This window comes from Wyeomyia smithii, chromosome 3, assembly GCF_029784165.1.
Source record: "Wyeomyia smithii strain HCP4-BCI-WySm-NY-G18 chromosome 3, ASM2978416v1, whole genome shotgun sequence".
NCBI lineage: Eukaryota > Metazoa > Arthropoda > Insecta > Diptera > Culicidae > Wyeomyia > Wyeomyia smithii.
The window spans coordinates 164,103,656-164,122,798 of NC_073696.1; the positions used below are offsets into that span (position 1 = coordinate 164,103,656).

Below are 19,143 nucleotides of genomic sequence, written 5' to 3' on the forward strand. Positions count from 1 at the left end.
CCCCTCCCTCTTCTGGAACGGAGGGTTCCCATAAAAATGAAACACTAATTTCTGCACATCTCGAAAACTAACCAAGTAAATGGAACCAAATTTGGCATGTGGATATTTTTGAGGGTAAAAAATATGTTCATATCGGTTCGACCTCTTCTGGAAGCGATGGGTTTCCCACAAAAGAAACACACATTTTTGCACATCTCCAGAGATAATCAAATAAATGGAGCCAAAAATGATATGTTGCAGTTTTTGAGAGCAAGAAAAATTTTCATGGTGGTTTGACCCCCCTCCCTTTTCTGTAAGAGAGGGCTCATACAAATAAAACGCAAATTTCTTCACAGCTCAAGAACTAATCAAGTTAATGGAACCAAATTTGGCATGTGGAGGTTTTTGGAAGCAAAAAAATATTTTCATGATGGTTCGACACCCCTACCACTTTTGGATGAGAGGGCTCTTATACAAATCAAACACAAATTTCTATGGTGATTTGACACTCCGTATTCTGGAAAGGGAGGGAGGTCCGCCATACAAATTAAACAGATATTTCGACCAAGTTTTCCGGTTCCCGGGTCGATGCACAGGTGCCAAAACTCGACTCTAGATTTTTAAATTTAAAATGGAAACTTCCGGTTTCCAATATGGGTGTTTCCGGAACCAGACATATGCACAGAGGCCAGAAAATGTCTCCAAATGCCATTTTTTGTATGGACCCCACTGCGACCAGTATAGTTTTTTGATCTTTTGTGGCATTGTCCGGACGCTTTTGCTGTTCGCACATTTTTGTTTATTTTTACCCTTCTGCAGTGTTACTTATTGAGCAGTAACCTGCTCCGTGTCGCTTGTGCATTTTTTGTCTTCTTATTCAGATTTAGTAACCTACTTCCTTCCTTATCGACTCTATCATGTCCTCCTGCAAGTTATAACTCTAACAGCGTATAACGTGCTATAGTGCCTATGATATAATCGAAGCTTTAGACCAGTGGTTATTAAGTCTGGAGAGAAGATTTTGTGAGGAGCCTGAGAATAAACCCATACTTAAAGTTCTTTTTGCCAACGAATGGCTTGGTTCTACTAAGATTCGAACCTATGACCATTTGCTTGTCAACGCGGACTCTGTAACCTTGCAGCTACGAAGCTCTCCAAATGCCATTTTGAAATCAAAGATGGCGATTTCCGGTTTATGAAAACAGCGAAAGTTGATCAAATACTACCCTATATCGTAATGATGCACTGAAGCCATAGATCGACCTAAGACAACATTTTGAATTGTAAGATGGCAACTTCCGGCTTCTGAAAAAAACAGCCAAAAATGGCCGATTTTCATCCAATATAGGTATCTCCGGAACCAGAATGATGCACAGAAGCTAAAAATCGATCACAGACACTATTTGAAACTAAAAGATGGAAACTTCCGGTTTCTGGAAAACAGCCTAAAATGACCAAATACCACATTATATGAGTATCTCCGAAACCGGAATGATGCAAGAAGTTGAAAAATTGACCTCAGAAACCATTATGAATTGTAAAATGGCAATTTCCGGTTTCTGGAAAAACAGCCAAAAATGGCCGATTTCCAGCCAATATGAGTATCTCCGGAACCAGAATGATACACAGGAGCCAAAATCTACCACAGACACCATTTTGAATTCTAAGATGGCGACTTCCGGTTTCTGCCCAAGTAACACGGTTAGTCTTTAATAAGTTTAAATAATTTATTTATGACAAATCTTGTTAACAACTCAAAAAGCGCAAGGGCCGGAGCCAATATAACACATATATTCTACTTCAAATGAATTGTTCACACGACCTATATAAAACAACTTTATAACGACCAAAACCACCACTATTACATTTCCAATGTCAACAAATTGTGGCCTGTTATAAATAGGTCATAAACATATCGTACAAATGAATTTCATTCGCAGACAATTGTTCCTAATACATACAAAACATATTACCCACGAAAATAAACATGGTTCTTTATTCGAGAAATTATCAAAACAATTTATTGATAGAATAAGGTGTTGGTATAGTGATTAAAAGCAATGAATCAACGTGCGATTTTAGATTCATCGTGAATATTTACCATCTACTTCGTAAAATTTACGCGCTTCGCTAACACTACAATATGGTAGTAATCAAAATCATATTTTTTGCAAAATTTTAAAATGAAGAAAAAAGTAATAGATGAACTCTGAAGCATTGAGTCTCAGGTATATATTTTTGTTGGATTCTTATTATGAAATGTGCTTTTAGCCCAGAAAAATGGTATTGAATATTATTTTTGTACTCCACTTGGGCACCATTTTGATTATTCGCATTCACTGAATAGGTACACCAATTGGTAAAAGATTTTGTCCTAGTATATACAAACAATCTATAAACTTTATTTCGAGAAAAACATCAAAAATATCAAACGTTCAGGTTATTAACGATGGTTAAAAAATATTAATGAAACCAAAGATCGTTAAACAAAAAAAGAGATTTTTTGATGGTTGAAACAATCATGACCGATCAGATCATTGTTTTATGTAAATTGACAAACCGTTTTAAGAGACATATCATCAAATTATCGCTATTATAATTAACTGTCAATTTTATAATTTATGTTTATTAAACATAAATTCTCTAAGGATTTAACTAATTTATTATAATTTTGAATATAAAAACAGTACTTTCGATCTGCACTGTACTTGATGAATAAGAAAGGTTCACACCACTAAATCACATTTACAACTGATTCAAAACTGAACTACAACCAACAATGACATGTAAACAAAATTTATCGGCAAGGATGCCACATGAATAGAATATTTTGTGTTTTATAGTATTCTGCGCCGATGCTAGAATTTTACATCTCGTGTTTTATATAATCATATAAACACATAAAATACAACTAAGGACGTTAGCAGTATTTCATCTTGTGGTTGAGTATGTTCTAATACTTGATACGAGAGAATTGTTAGTTTTTTCACAGCACAACCAGATCAAACATTAAAAGATAAACCAGCAAACGTAATACAGAATAAAACATGGCAACTCTGATCAACATTTCTCAGGTCATGAAAAACATTTTAACCAGGGGGTTACTTGTGTATTCGTTCCCATACGAAAATCTGAGTTATATTCCTTTACTTCAGGAAGAAACTCATTAATGTGATAGCTGCTTTACTGCCGTTCCAAGCATAGTTGTCCCAGCGTACATAAGGTTTGTGTAGAACATGGGACTACTATGATTGGAACGGCAATTCAGCTTTATGATAAACATGTAAGAAAGATTTTTATGATTATTGTTAATACGTATATTACTTGTACGTTACCATATAACTTTTTCACCATTTAAGGTTGAACAAGTAGAGGGAGTAACAGAATGTTGCTCACCAAAATGTTAACGTTGTCACCTCCTTGCTTCTAACCAACAAGGAAGAGCGGAAAGGAACTCGCTGTCATTGAACAGTGGTAAAGACTTGTGTGCCTCGAAAAAGAAATTTTGTGTCGTACAAACAAGGTAATCCAAGATGTCGAAACCAGTTCTATCTGTTGTGCCGTTCAAATGGGTAGCAAGTGATAATGTTTATTGGTCTCCATCAAATTTACTTGCGTTGTCCGTCAATAGTGATTCAGAACCCGAAAAATCGAGCGGGCTTAAGCAAAACTGTGAACTTGTCAGTCGTGCAAATACATACAAATCTGCAGAAGAGATCGTATGGAAGTTGGAAAATGTTACTCATTCGGAAGACGCGCCACAGAAGACTTTAGTTCTTATCAACAAAAATGAGTGTAAAATTTTATTAATAATTCTTCAATTCTTTTCTAATGGAGCTTGGCCTTCTTAAATAAAGCCCATTACAATCTGTTGATGGTAAACAATATGCGCAACTTCAGAATGAGTTTTATATAGAAGTAATCATTAAAAGACGGTTTCTAGATGGTGGTAAACACAGGACTCCTTCTTCCCGAACCAGGTCTCAAAAAAATTGTGAGACAACCGGTGGAAACTGAAAGAGAGGAGAAGATGGATAGTTCAGTATGAGACAAATATTATGGATCAGATAATATGAACTAATAATAATATCACACATCTGCGTTAATGAAAAACTGTAAAGCTCGATTTATTGTTATCTGTCTGGTTTTTATTTCATTTGTATTAAACAATTTACTGGTTATTACTCTACAATGTTTTTAAAGTATGGATATAAGGCAAGGCACTTCCGATAATTTTGAACTATTGCAATTTAGTTTCAATATTTTACCTCGTAGTTTATTTAATTCTACGACCTGGGTAGTCTGTAAATTAAATGCGTATATAAATAAAGACATAAATGCTAAAGGCTTTAAAAAAAGTTCATCAGATCTTGGATTAGATTCCTATATAGATAAACTTTCTCCTTATTTGAGTTGCAAATCATATAATTTATAACTATAATATAACATTTGTTTGTTAGAACCCATCTGTCACTATCCGAATTGGTTTTCAATATAAAATCATCAAACTACACGAATGTGTATGCAGTGTAATAACTCAATTGCTCAAATTTCTAGGTCATAAGATAACTCGTGTGGATCAGTTAATGGTTCAAAATTTTCTCCAACATCGTCCGTCACTGTCGTCGTTCATTTGGTCGACACTAGTCTTCTAAGTGTGGTAATCCATAATTTCGGGTGATGAAATTGATGACTCATGAGTTGGCACTACATCGTATACTAAGTACACTATCAAAAACATTGCTAGTTGACTCTACTTGGCACGGTTTTTCGACTGATTCCAAAACTGACGCCATGCAATTTTTCTTCTGTTTGAAAAAATGACCATATTTTCTAATTTTTCTCCATAATATTTTATTTTCATTGTGCTTTGCGGCCATTTTGCAATTTAGCCTTCACTATGTTTTGATGTCAAACACATATCCAACTCTGTTGTCTCTCTTAATTTTCAAGAAAAATGTACGTTATAAACATGTTAAAAATAAGTTTTAACAGCATTCGTATTGTATATACAACTTCAACTTATCATTCCGATTTAAAACATCAATACGAGTGGATTAAAACTTAATATGGGTATTCATGTCGAGCTCGTAAACAAATACCCAGCCGTAAAAATACTCACCTCCATTGACGAGTAATGGAAGGTACACAGTTTACTGCTGGGTATTCGTATACGAGCTCGATGTGAAGACCCCTAATGTTTTCCTTGCAATTTATTTATGACTTATTTATAACTTTTTCCTTTCATTTTTTTTCGAATAAGATGTTGCAGGTGTTACTTGGGTGGAAAACAGTCGAAAATGACCAAATACCACCCAATATGAGTGTTTCTTCAACCAGAATGACACTCAGAGGCCAGAAATTGTCTCCAAATGCCATTTTGAAGTTTGTCGGGTCAGCTAGTAACTTATAAAATCGTCCCGAAATGTTTGAACTTTGACTGAATATGGTAGTAATAAGTCTAAAGGCTAATAATTCAATATTATAATTATCAGTATTTTCACCAAAAATTGTGAATATTTTAAAAAAAGATATATTATAACTTCCGTCCGGAAAACGTGATTGGAATGGATATCTTGTACCGTTTTTGAGTTATTGCAAAAAGCAAGCCGCGTAAATTTTTCTTCAAAATATTTGAAACTTCAAAATATTTACCCGAGTTTGGATAAGGTTTCATGTTTTTATTGACATTTGAAATTTGGTAGAATTTTTTTAATAAGCATATTTTTAGAAGTATAACGTTGAATTTACAGTCTGTTTTTTTACCCGGAGGATACGGTCCAAGTTTGTATGAAACCGCGTAAAAAAAGACTTGAATTGAAAAAATAACTTATAAAATCGCCCCGAAATTTTTGTACTTTGACTGAATATGGTAGTAGTAGGAGTGTGCGACCGTACTAAACTTGCACTCTATAAAACACTGATTCCTCCGGTGGCTCTCTGCGGCCATGAATCATGGACGCTGAAAGAGGCTGATCGGCGAGCTCTTGGTGTTTTTGGGCGTAGGATTTTGCGTTCAATCCTTGGCGGCAAACTAGAAAATGGTGTTTGGCGCAGACGCATGAACCATGAAGTGTGCCAGGCATACCAATCGGCGGATATAGTCAAGCGGATAAAACACGGCAGGCTTCAGTGGGCTGGGCATGTAGCGAGAATGCCGGATGAGCGTCAAGCGAAGGCTATATTTAGCAGGAATCCCGATAGAGGTCGACGACTTCGAGGTAGACCCCGCACTCGTTGGATGTGTGCTGTCGACGAGGATGCACGCGAAATAGGTGTTAGGGGCGATTGGAGGATAGCAGCCCAAGACCGAGGGACATGGCGACGTATTCTGGATTCGGCATTGGATCGATAATCGGTCTGTCGCCTTTAAAGTAAGTGAGTAAGGAGTGTGCGAAATCGGCTTTTTTGGTGTCGAAACGAAATTAGCCCTCGATTTTGGTTTCGCCAAAATAGTCGAAACGAAATCTAGGTAGATTTCGAGTTTTCGAAACGAAACGAAATTTCGCTATATTCAAAAAACAAACCTACACGTTTCTAAAACATAACAAAAACATAACAAATAAATGTTTAGGTCAATTTTCCAATTCATATGTTTCTGATTCTTTTGGTTTGAATGAAACAATGTTAGTGATCATCAAAAATTGTATTTAAATCAACAAATCAATGGTATGTTGTAAAGCAACGAACGAATAGTTGTTTTTACTCAATGAAGTTATGTGCAATTATACTGGTTCTCTTTATTGCTACTTTTTTAACCTTTCTAGGTTATCCTTGATAAAATCAGCAAGTGCAAAGTCAGAATCACTGCTATAAATAATCTGAACTTGCTTTTGAAATTGTAAAATTTTACGTCCCTCATAAACAAGACTAAAATTTCTGAGTTATGAATTCAATCAGAGCGGATTATGTTCATTTTATTCATTCATGAAATGGCAGGACGGAAAAAGTAACCTCGCATCGCTGCGGGGAGGAAAAGAGAGGCATCTCTTTCTGACACTTCGAGTGTCTGTAGTGACAATCCTATTGATATTTTGCCTGAGCAAGAAGCTGGTGAAAATGTAAATTCTTTTGAAAAGGAGAAAGTTCCACCTATTGTGGTAACTATTTCTTCTGAATTCAATATTTTCAAAAAGGAACTTTCAACGTTTGTTTCTGACGTTAAAGTTACCTATCAAATTGGTCGTAGAGGCGAATGCCGCTTATTAGCCGACTCTATAAAGGGTCGTAATCGACTTATTCAGTATTTAACTGAAAGATGTATAAATTCTTTACATATGACACGAAGAGCGCCAAGCCGTTCAAGGTCGTATTGAAAAGTCTCACCAACGATCAAACCGTTGATGAGATCAAACTTACTTTAACAGAATTACTTGGCATAGCCCCTACCCAAGTAATTCTAATGAAAGAAAAATCACGAGGCGAAAACAGTCAGCGAACTGAAATTTCCCTTGTTAATTATTTAATTCATTTTAACCGCAGTGAGGTTAAAGTTTAAATTTTTTTGACAAAACACATGCTATTTATAATGTGCGAGTGAAATGGGAATTGTATCGAAAGTTTGGCGGAGGTGAAAAGCATATCACCCAATGCCGTAATTGCCAACGTTATGGCCATGGTTCAAAATTCTGTAACATGGACCAAAAATGTCTTATTTGTGGAGACTCTTCTCACAAAAAGGATACATGTCCTATGAAAGAGAGTAAAAATTTTCGCTGTGCGAATTGTAACGGCAACCATATGTCAAACTTTTACCAATGCCCAGTCCGTTTAGCAATTGTTCAGACAAGGCAAGTTAAATAAAATTCAATTTCCCAATCAAAACAAACTTAAAAACAAAATTCTCCAAGCGTACCAATAACGCCCACTTCTTCTACCCCTTTGCATACTCGTTTAGCATATGCACAGGTTACAAGTAGTTCGAACATTCTACCGCCTAATGTTTTTTTTTTTTTTGTTTCAGGTGAAGGGGAAATTTGCATCCAAACCCCTGAGGTGACCAACCTCAGGGAGTGTGGGGTTGGTTTGAATCAGTGACCAGACCCACTAAAACCCCTTCAGTCTCCAGCCCATAATACTCCCCGGGACCACCGCTAGGTATTGCTTCGGGGAGCGGCTTTTGTGCTCTGTGCACCCTCTTGGTTCTTTAGGTCTTTTTGCTAACTTAGCTAACTAACCTGGAGACTGGCCGTTAGCTAACACTGGCGTGTCGGTGGTCAACCTGTCGCCTGTTTTGCAATTCTAAAACTATTTGAGAGGCGGCTGTACAAACCGCCCTCCAAATGTTTGGGTCTTCACACATCCTCCGAACTAGGTTGTCCGGAGTGGTGTCTGGCCCGCTCTAATGTTGGTAGTTCGAAAATGACCGCTAATATGGGTAAGCAAAACACGCTAGAAAATAATTGTACACACTAAGATTTTATTGCCGAGAACTTAACAGCTGATAAATTCAGTGAAATGTTCTACAAGTTTTCGGCAGAATTTTCAAGAGCTTCGGCAAACGAAATCTAATATCTGCTGGTTTACGGTAGATCGATATATTTTCTAAATGTTCGTCGAAATATATTGCTGACATTTGTTAAAAACTTCGCCGAGCTCCATCAGCTGTTGGGAAGTTTGCCGAAATAAATTAAGTGTGTACACCTATTACCCCAGCTAATATTGCTACCGAAAATATTTTTTCTAATCAAGGCCGGCGATTCATGTGGGTAGTGTGGGTAGTAGTACCCATTCGGAAAATGTCTCTGTGGGTACTTACCCACACGGAATTATCCCCCTCCAATGCTTACTACCCACTCGGGAAAATAATGTGACGCCGGCCCTGTTTCTAATGTTAACTGCCTGGGGCCTATTACGGCAGGTAAACTTTCTTTTCTGCAACAAGCAATGTTCGATCTTATGAACGCCATGTTGCAGGCAAAATCAATGTTTGAAGCCATCCAAATAGGTACAAATTTTACAATTTAAATTGTTTCTAATTTAAAATTTAGCAATGATTTTAAATAAACCAATAAAAATTTTGAATTGGAATGCTCGCTCATTGAAGGCCAATGAGAATGAGCTTTTTAATTTTTTAACAGTAAATAATGTGCATATTGCAATTATTACTGAAACATTTTTGAAACCTAACATTAAATTAAAATATGATCCCAATTACGTGGTTTATAGATATGATAGGATTCAGGGTTCCGGCGGTGGAGTTGCAATTGTTATTCATCGCCGAATCAAACATCATGCTCTTCCCCATCTTGAGACGAAAGTTATTGAAACTTTGGGAATTGAAGTTCAAACTGAACTTGGGATTTTATTTATTGCCGCAGCATATTTACCATTTCAATGCACACGCGAGCACAAAAATTATTTTAAAGGTGATTTACAAAAACTCACCAGAAATCGTTCGAAATTTTTTATAATCGGCGATTTTAACGCTAAACATCGTTCATGGAATAATTCTCAAAGTAATTCCAATGGCAAAATTTTATTCAATGATTGTTCTTCAGGAAACTATTCTATTTTGTCTCCGAATAGTCCTACATGCTTTTCTTCTGTAAAAAACCCATCAACAATTGATTTGGTGCTAACAGATCAAAGTCATGTATGTAGTGATTTGATCACACATGCTGACTTTGATTCTGACCATCTTCCAATAACTTTTTCTTTATCACATGAATCAGTTTAAAACCCTATGAGCTCTGTTTTTATTGACGTTGACTAACGTCTATATCGAAGTTAGGCCCCTGAATTTAAAAATCTAGTAATTCAACCAGGGAAAACCAGAGAAAAGTGGTCAGGTTTTGAGCGCTTATTTTGCAGTCATCTATAATCAGGTTTTCGAGGTTTTGGCATCAATCGATCAGAAATTCTTTTACGGTTAAATTTATGTAACAAAAACAAACTATTGTTTGAGATACACTATTGAAAAATTGGTAATTAATATCGATTGTCTAAATCATACCGCGCAGCCAATCACTACCTCTCTTCCCAAGCACAGTCGACACTAACGGATACAATCGATCTGACTTTGTTGTTATTGTTGTTGTCACTTTCTGTTTCCGATGTTTATGCTGCTGCTAGCGGAAAAAACCTTGCAAATATGCATCTTTTTGTTGGTGTTAATTTTACGACAGCGGCCGGCACCCCATCATTCTGATTCCAAAACCGCACCAGTGACATGCGGACGCTAGGTGATAGCAGCTGAAAGGAGGAAATACAAAATAGTACCGGTCATCTCGTGCCGGTTTCACCCGTAATGCTGGTGGCTTTAGTAGTAAATGGCTACTTCAAAACACTTAAATGGCTGGAATTCTGGACGGACTAACCAGGAAACTATAATCGGCAACTGGCACCTTTTGGTGCCTCGAAATTTTGTTACAGAAGCGGCTAATTGAATTTTCTGTTTTACCAAATGCTGCTGCTAGCGGAAAAAAACCTTGCAAAAATGCATGTTTGTGTTGGTGTTAATATTACGACAGCGGCCGGCGCAGCTTTCAAAAAACATTTGTCTCTGCCATTTCATCATCTATGTAGCCCATCCCTCTTTCTATTTATCTGACGAAGCCTTGGTATAAAACGTATCGTTCGAACATTTCACCCCATCAGTTTCATTATTAAACCGTACCGGATACATACGGACGCTCGGTGTTAGCAGCTAAAAGGAGGAAAAACAAAATAGTACCGGTCATCTCGTGCCGGTTTGATCCGTGATGCTGGTGGCTACTGCAAAGTACTAAAATGGCTGGAATTCTGGACGGAAACCAGTAAACAAGAAATCGGCAACTGGCACCTTTTGGTGCCTCGGAGTTTTATAATAGAAGCGGTTAGTTGAATTTTATGTTTTACAATTGCTGTTGCTAGCGGAAAAAAAACCTTGCAAAAATGCATGTTCATGTTGATGTTAATTTCACGACAGCGCTAGGTGTTAGCAGCTGAAAGGAGGAAATACAAAATAGTACCGGTCATCTCGTGCCGGTTTCACCCGTTATGCTGGTGGCTTTTAGTAGATTAACCAGAAAACAACAATGTAATCGGCAACTGGCACCTTTTGGTGCCTCTAAATTTTGTTACAGAAGCGGCAAATTGAATTTTCTGTTTTACCAAATGATGCTGCTAGCGGAAAAAACCTTGCAAAAATGCATGTTTGTGTTGGTGTTAATATTATGACAGCGGCCGGCGCAGCTTTCAAGAAACATTTGTCTCTTCCATTCCATAATTTGCGTAGCCCATCCCTCTTTTAATTTATCTGACGAAGCCTTGGTATAAAACGTACCGTTCGAACATTTCACCCCATCAGTTTCATTACTAAACCGTACCGGCTACATACGGACGCTATCTTGAAAGAATTCTGGACGGACTGACCAAAAACATGGATATATTCGGCACCTGGCCCCTTTTGGTGCCTCGAAATTTTGTTACAGAAGCGGATAATTGAATTTTCTGTTTTATTACAAAATGCTGCTGCTAGCAGAAAAAACCTTGCAAATATGCATCTTTTTGTTGGTGTTAATTTTACGACAGCGGCCGGCGCCCCATCATTCTGATTCCAAAACCGCACCAGTGACATGCGGACGCTAGGTGATAGCAGCTGAAAGGAGGAAATACAAAATAGTACCGGTCATCTCGTGCCGGTTCCCGTAATGCTGGTGGCTTTAGTAGTAAATGGCTACTGCAAAACACTTAAATGGCTGGAATTCTGGACGGACTAACCAGGAAACTATAATCGGCAACTGGCACCTTTTGGTGCCTCTAAATTTTGTTACAGAAGCGGCAAATTGAATTTTCTGTTTTACCAAATGATGCTGCTAGCGGAAAAAACCTTGCAAAAATGCATGTTTGTGTTGGTGTTAATATTATGACAGCGGCCGGCGCAGCTTTCAAGAAACTTTTGTCTCTTCCATTCCATAATTTATGTAGCCCATCCCTCTTTTAATTTATCTGACGAAGCCTTGGTATAAAAAGGAACCGTTCGAACATTTCACCCCATCAGTTTCATTACTAAACCGTACCGGCTACATACGGACGCTATCTTGAAAGAATTCTGGACGGACTGACCAAAAACATGGATATATTCGGCACCTGGCCCCTTTTGGTGCCTCGAAATTTTGTTACAGAAGCGGCTAATTGAATTTTCTGTTTTATTACAAAATGCTGCTGCTAGCGGAAAAAACCTTGCAAATATGCATCTTTTTGTTGGTGTTAATTTTACGACAGCGGCCGGCGCCCCATCATTCTGATTCCAAAACCGCACCAGTGACCTGCGGACGCTAGGTGATAGCAGCTGAAAGGAGGAAATACAAAATAGTACCGGTCATCTCGTGCCGGTTTCACCCGTAATGCTGGTGGCTTTAGTAGTAAATGGCTACTGCAAAACACTTAAATGGCTGGAATTCTGGACGGACTAACCAGGAAACTATAATCGGCAACTGGCACCTTTTGGTGCCTCTAAATTTTGTTACAGAAGCGGCAAATTGAATTTTCTGTTTTACCAAATGATGCTGCTAGCGGAAAAAACCTTGCAAAAATGCATGTTTGTGTTGGTGTTAATATTATGACAGCGGCCGGCGCAGCTTTCAAGAAACTTTTGTCTCTTCCATTCCATAATTTATGTAGCCCATCCCTCTTTTAATTTATCTGACGAAGCCTTGGTATAAAACGTACCGTTCGAACATTTCACCCCATCAGTTTCATTACTAAACCGTACCGGCTACATACGGACGCTATATTGAAAGAATTCTGGACGGACTGACCAAAAACATGGATATATTCGGCACCTGGCCCCTTTTGGTGCCTCGAAATTTTGTTACAGAAGCGGCTAATTGAATTTTCTGTTTTATTACAAAATGCTGCTGCTAGCGGAAAAAACCTTGCAAATATGCATCTTTTTGTTGGTGTTAATTTTACGACAGCGGCCGGCGCCCCATCATTCTGATTCCAAAACCGCACCAGTGACATGCGGACGCTAGGTGATAGCAGCTGAAAGGAGGAAATACAAAATAGTACCGGTCATCTCGTGCCGGTTTCACCCGTAATGCTGGTGGCTTTAGTAGTAAATGGCTACTGCAAAACACTTAAATGGCTGGAATTCTGGACGGACTAACCAGGAAACTATAATCGGCAACTGGCACCTTTTGGTGCCTCTAAATTTTGTTACAGAAGCGGCAAATTGAATTTTCTGTTTTACCAAATGATGCTGCTAGCGGAAAAAACCTTGCAAAAATGCATGTTTGTGTTGGTGTTAATATTATGACAGCGGCCGGCGCAGCTTTCAAGAAACATTTGTCTCTTCCATTCCATAATTTGCGTAGCCCATCCCTCTTTTAATTTATCTGACGAAGCCTTGGTATAAAACGTACCGTTCGAACATTTCACCCCATCAGTTTCATTACTAAACCGTACCGGCTACATACGGACGCTATCTTGAAAGAATTCTGGACGGACTGACCAAAAACATGGATATATTCGGCACCTGGCCCCTTTTGGTGCCTCGAAATTTTGTTACAGAAGCGGCTAATTGAATTTTCTGTTTTATTACAAAATGCTGCTGCTAGCGGAAAAAACCTTGCAAATATGCATCTTTTTGTTGGTGTTAATTTTACGACAGCGGCCGGCGCCCCATCATTCTGATTCCAAAACCGCACCAGTGACATGCGGACGCTAGGTGATAGCAGCTGAAAGGAGGAAATACAAAATAGTACCGGTCATCTCGTGCCGGTTTCACCCGTAATGCTGGTGGCTTTAGTAGTAAATGGCTACTGCAAAACACTTAAATGGCTGGAATTCTGGACGGACTAACCAGGAAACTATAATCGGCAACTGGCACCTTTTGGTGCCTCTAAATTTTGTTACAGAAGCGGCAAATTGAATTTTCTGTTTTATTACAAAATGCTGCTGCTAGCGGAAAAAACCTTGCAAAAATGCATGTTTGTGTTGGTGTTAATATTATGACAGCGGCCGGCGCAGCTTTCAAGAAACTTTTGTCTCTTCCATTCCATAATTTATGTAGCCCATCCCTCTTTTAATTTATCTGACGAAGCCTTGGTATAAAACGTACCGTTCGAACATTTCACCCCATCAGTTTCATTACTAAACCGTACCGGCTACATACGGACGCTATCTTGAAAGAATTCTGGACGGACTGACCAAAAACATGGATATATTCGGCACCTGGCCCCTTTTGGTGCCTCGAAATTTTGTTACAGAAGCGGCTAATTGAATTTTCTGTTTTATTACAAAATGCTGCTGCTAGCGGAAAAAACCTTGCAAATATGCATCTTTTTGTTGGTGTTAATTTTACGACAGCGGCCGGCGCCCCATCATTCTGATTCCAAAACCGCACCAGTGACATGCGGACGCTGAAAGGAGGAAATACAAAATAGTACCGGTCATCTCGTGCCGGTTTCACCCGTAATGCTGGTGGCTTTAGTAGTAAATGGCTACTGCAAAACACTTAAATGGCTGGAATTCTGGACGGACTAACCAGGAAACTATAATCGGCAACTGGCACCTTTTGGTGCCTCGAAATTTTGGTACAGAAGCGGCTAATTGAATTTTCTGTTTTACCAAATGATGCTGCTAGCGGAAAAAAGTAGGAGGGTGGTATTCAAGACACGACCGCATGACGTTGACTACCGTATTCTTAAAAAAAAATATTCCATTGAAGCAAATAGTAGAGGGAATTGCAACGCTTCTTTTACAAAACTTCTGTAACAAAATTTCGTGGCTCCAAAAGGTACCAGTTTCCGATTATTCTCGTCCAGAATTCCAGCCATTTTAGTATTTTGCAGTAGCCATTTATTACTAACAGCCACCAGCATAACGGGTGAAACCGGCACGAAATGACCGGTACTATTTTTTTAAGAATACGGTAGTCAACGTCATGCGGTCGTGTCTTGAATGCCACCCTCCTACTTTTTAATTATAACAAGGCTAATTGGGAAAGATACAAAACTCATATTAAGAGAAATTTCAATAATGAGCTTGATTTGCAAAACGAAGTGAATATTGATTCCGCTTTGGAAGCATTAAAATGTGCAATTGTTGATGCCAGGAATTATTTTGTTCCAAAGGCTCAAGTGAAATTTGATTCACCAATAATTGACGAAAATCTTCAACTTCTAATTCGTTTGAAAAATGTCTGCAGACGTCAATATCAACGTTCTCGTGACTCTGTTTTTAAAACTATTTATAATTATTTACAGAAAGAGATTAAACATAGATTTACTCTTCTGAGAAATTGAAATTTTGAGACTAAAGTTGAAAAATTGAAACCATATTCAAAACCCTTTTGGAAGCTGTCGAAGATTCTTAAGAAACCTTCAAAGCCTATTCCAGTTTTAAAAGATGGTGAACGTTTTCTTGTATCCAATGAACAAAAGGCTCAAAGACTTGCTCAGCAGTTTGAGAGTGTTCATAACTCAAATTTGAATTTTGTGAGTCCAATTGAAAATGAAGTCACACGTCAATTTGATTTAATTTCTTCCCAGAATTTTTTACCTGCAGAAATAATTGAAACTAACTTGAATGAGATTAAATCAATTATTAAAAATTTCAAAAATATGAAAGCACCTGGTGACGATGGAATCTTTAATATACTAATCAAACATCTCCCTGAGAGCACAATGGAATTTTTAGTGAAAATTTTCAATTGCTGCTTCAATTTTAAAGCCGGATAAGAATCCAGCTGAAGTTTCAAGTTATCGACCAATCAGTTTGCTTTCTTCAATAAGTAAACTGTTTGAGAGAATTATCCTTAACAGAATGATGTCACACATCAACGAAAATTCAATTTTTGCAGATGAACAGTTTGGATTTCGCCATGGGCATATTCCACTACTCATCAACGCATTCACGCGCGGCTTAGGGTAGGAATTGACATTAAGTATGTTTTTTTTAGGAAATGTATTTTTTTTGGGGAAAGATAAAATGACCCTGTTTGGATGTTATGTAAGGGAGTAGATTCATGTGAATGCTGGTCTTGTATATATATATATATAGGGTATTATTATGAAAAGTAAACTTGCATATAAACGAAGAGAGTACCGGATCATAGGATCATACATACACGGATTAAATGTAATATGGTCGTAAATAGGTATAGATAGGCTTCTAATATTTCAATTTGTTAGGGAAAAGCAAATAATCATCAACGCATTTGTCATTCAAAAGGGAAAAAATAAGGTATTAAAAATAATAAATAATAAAGAGTGCTCAGAGTTACTAATATGATACGAGCTAACAAATCTGAAGGTTATTCCACTGGAGCTGCTCTTCTAGACATAGAAAAAGCATTCGACAGTGTTTGGCATAAAGGTTTGATTGCGAACTTGCAAACATTTAATTTTCCAATTTTCCTAATCAAAATTTTGAAAAATTCTCTTACTGATCGAACTCTGCAGGTTAACTATCAGAATTCAAAATCTGATAGATTTCCTGTCAGAGCAGGTGTGCCCCAAGGTTCAGTATTGAGCCCAGTCCTGTACAACATATTCACTTCAGATCTTCCTGATTTGCCTCCAGAATGCACAAAGTCATTGTTCTGCGATGACACAAGCATTTCCGTAAAAGGAAAAAGCCTTCGTGTCATATGCAGTCGATTACAGAAAAGTTTAGATATTTTTTCTTCCTACTTGCAAAAGTGAAAAATCTCTCCCAATGCATCTAAAACTCAAATGATAATTTTTCCTCATGAGACTAGGGCCTCTTTCCTCAAGCCAAACAATAATCACGTTGTCAAGATGAATGGGGTTATTTTAAGTTGGTCTGACAAGGTTAAGTACATGGGACTAATTTACGATAAAAAAACTTATTTTCAAAGAGCACATTGAGAGTATACAAGCCAAGTGCATCAAATATACGAGATGTTTATATCCTCTCATTAACAGGAGTTCTAAACTTTGTTTAAAGAACAAACTTTTGATTTACAAACAAATTTTTAGACCAGCAATGCTTTATTCTGTACCGATCTGGTCAAGTTGCTGTTCAACCAGGAAGAAAACGCTTCAAAGGATTCAGAATAAAATACTGAAAATGATTTTGAAGCGTCCTCCTTGGTTTGGTACACTCGAATTACATAGACTTACTGGTGTTGAACCATTCCCTAATAACAGTAATGGTTTTATCAAAGTTTTATAGCGCTTAATACAGCCAAAACAGCGCTATAAAGCTTTGATAAAACCAGTTTAGCTACTTGGGTTAGAAGCTATGTCAAATAAAATCATTAACAATTTTCGACAAAAATCGTTGCAATCCTCAATTGCTACGATAAGCTCTCTTTATAGCCAATAAGTTAGCAATTAAGTTAGTTATAAAAATTTACCAATGATATTTAGTCAGTAAAAATCACATTTGAATACTATGTGGTGTGTGGAACTCTTTAGATATCGATGAGATGTGACAAGAAGAGTCATCTGATACAAAGAAATCCAAAAAATCCCTTGAAAATTCTTCCATTCGCACGCTTTTACAAATAGGTAACCGGTTGCAGTCACGATGAACGTGAAGAATTTTTTTTAAAAGGGGGGTTGTTAGTGATTTAAGTATTTTGTTCGCACTTGTGTGACGTAACACCTCGCGTAGGTTACCCAATGTTCCGTCACGAAGCATGGCACATCAGAATTTTTAGCCTTCCGCTGAATTTAGTGAAAAAACCAAGCAAAATGTAAACTAACGTATTAGCCTGCTGCCGTGATTACTCAACACGGTGGATCAAGCAGTTTTAATATAAACTAGAACAGTGACCGGTTGCGGAGTTTAATTAAACGTAGGAAACACCTTGCAATAACAAAACATTCCAGAGCATTCTTGTTATTAAATAACAAAACACCTTTGATATGAATTGTTGAACAAATATGACCGCTGTTGACTTTAAAAGTGCTCAATGATCGAACAGAACCTTTTTTTTATGATGCAAACATACCAACCGATTACGCCATGCTATGAATACATTTCAATTCAACTCAAACGCAACCGAAGCCGGCGACGCAGCGTCACTCGGGGGCGCTCGCGATTACTCTCGGTCACTCACGATTGCGCGCGCGCGTGAGTATAATACACTCTCGCACGTGCTCCGATGCGCGCGTTCTAATGTTCTCGGCAAGCAGCCAAATGTACTAAAAAGTAAGGGTGAAGAACAGGACGGGCCAAGGAATGTTATAGGCCAGAATAGGATAACTAGATAGACGGTAGCCCAAGAACGGAGGGGAAAGCCTCTCCGCTCTAAGTTACACAGGGTCGTATTTGAGAAAAAAATGTGAGTTTAATAAATCAATCCCTTTTCATCTTTCTTGAGGTGATTCCGCGAATGAACGTGTACAGGTTGTGTTTGGAGTTCTAGTATATCACACAATCCTGGTAGGTCGTTACCTACATTTTGGTGACAGACGGTTTTTTTTTTTCTAGAAAAGGAAACGGACCGCGCAAAGTAGTATAAAGTCAGAAAAGTTAAGTAGTGTTCGCAAACGAAGAAAACGCGATAAAATAGTTTGAAGTAAAAATTTTGAGACGTCGGACATAGGAAGTTAAAATTGTGCAATAGCCAATTATAAGTGAAATTGTGACAAGTTTACTATCGGTGGTAGAATAAAAGTTCCGCGAATCTAGTTGTAATTGTCGGAGCGAAATTGTAAGAAGTGAGCTCGTGAAAACAAAAAAAAACAATAGCCGCAAAAAAGTGAATGATTCTTCGGTGAACGGATTTCGATCGAACTATGGAATAAGTGACAGTGTAATATTGAATGAAAAAAAAAACGAGCTGTAGAGCATAATTGACAGTTAGGAAAGGCGGTCAAAACCACCTATGTGAGGTGAAACAAAGACAAAGTTCGGAAGTAATTGTGCACGCGAGATAATTTGTTGGTTTTAAGGAAGAAAACCTGTGTTCAAGAAAAACTTTAAATTAATTGTAAACTCGTGAATTATCTATTAATAAGACGTTTGAAAGGAGTGATATATGTGTACTAATTGACGAAGTGTTCAAAACACAGAACTGATAATAAAAACGTTGTAGAGGCTAAATAATCTAAATTTAAAACTATAAGGACGAAAAGTGTGCAAGTTGAACAAGTGATCATTTTTTCCAATCAAAAATTGGGCGAGCTAGTGAACATTACAATCCAATTTGAATATTACAAAAGTCATAAAGCCACGAACACACCGTTATTGGAGTTCTAT

General features: G+C 37.6%; 1 protein-coding gene across 1 annotated transcript in view; it reads right to left on the reverse strand.

The window, feature by feature from the left end:
- LOC129726968 (PHD finger protein 12) overlaps positions 1 to 19,143 on the reverse strand; it is a 143,694-nt gene that overhangs the window by 2,510 nt on the left and 122,041 nt on the right. The window lies entirely within an intron of this gene.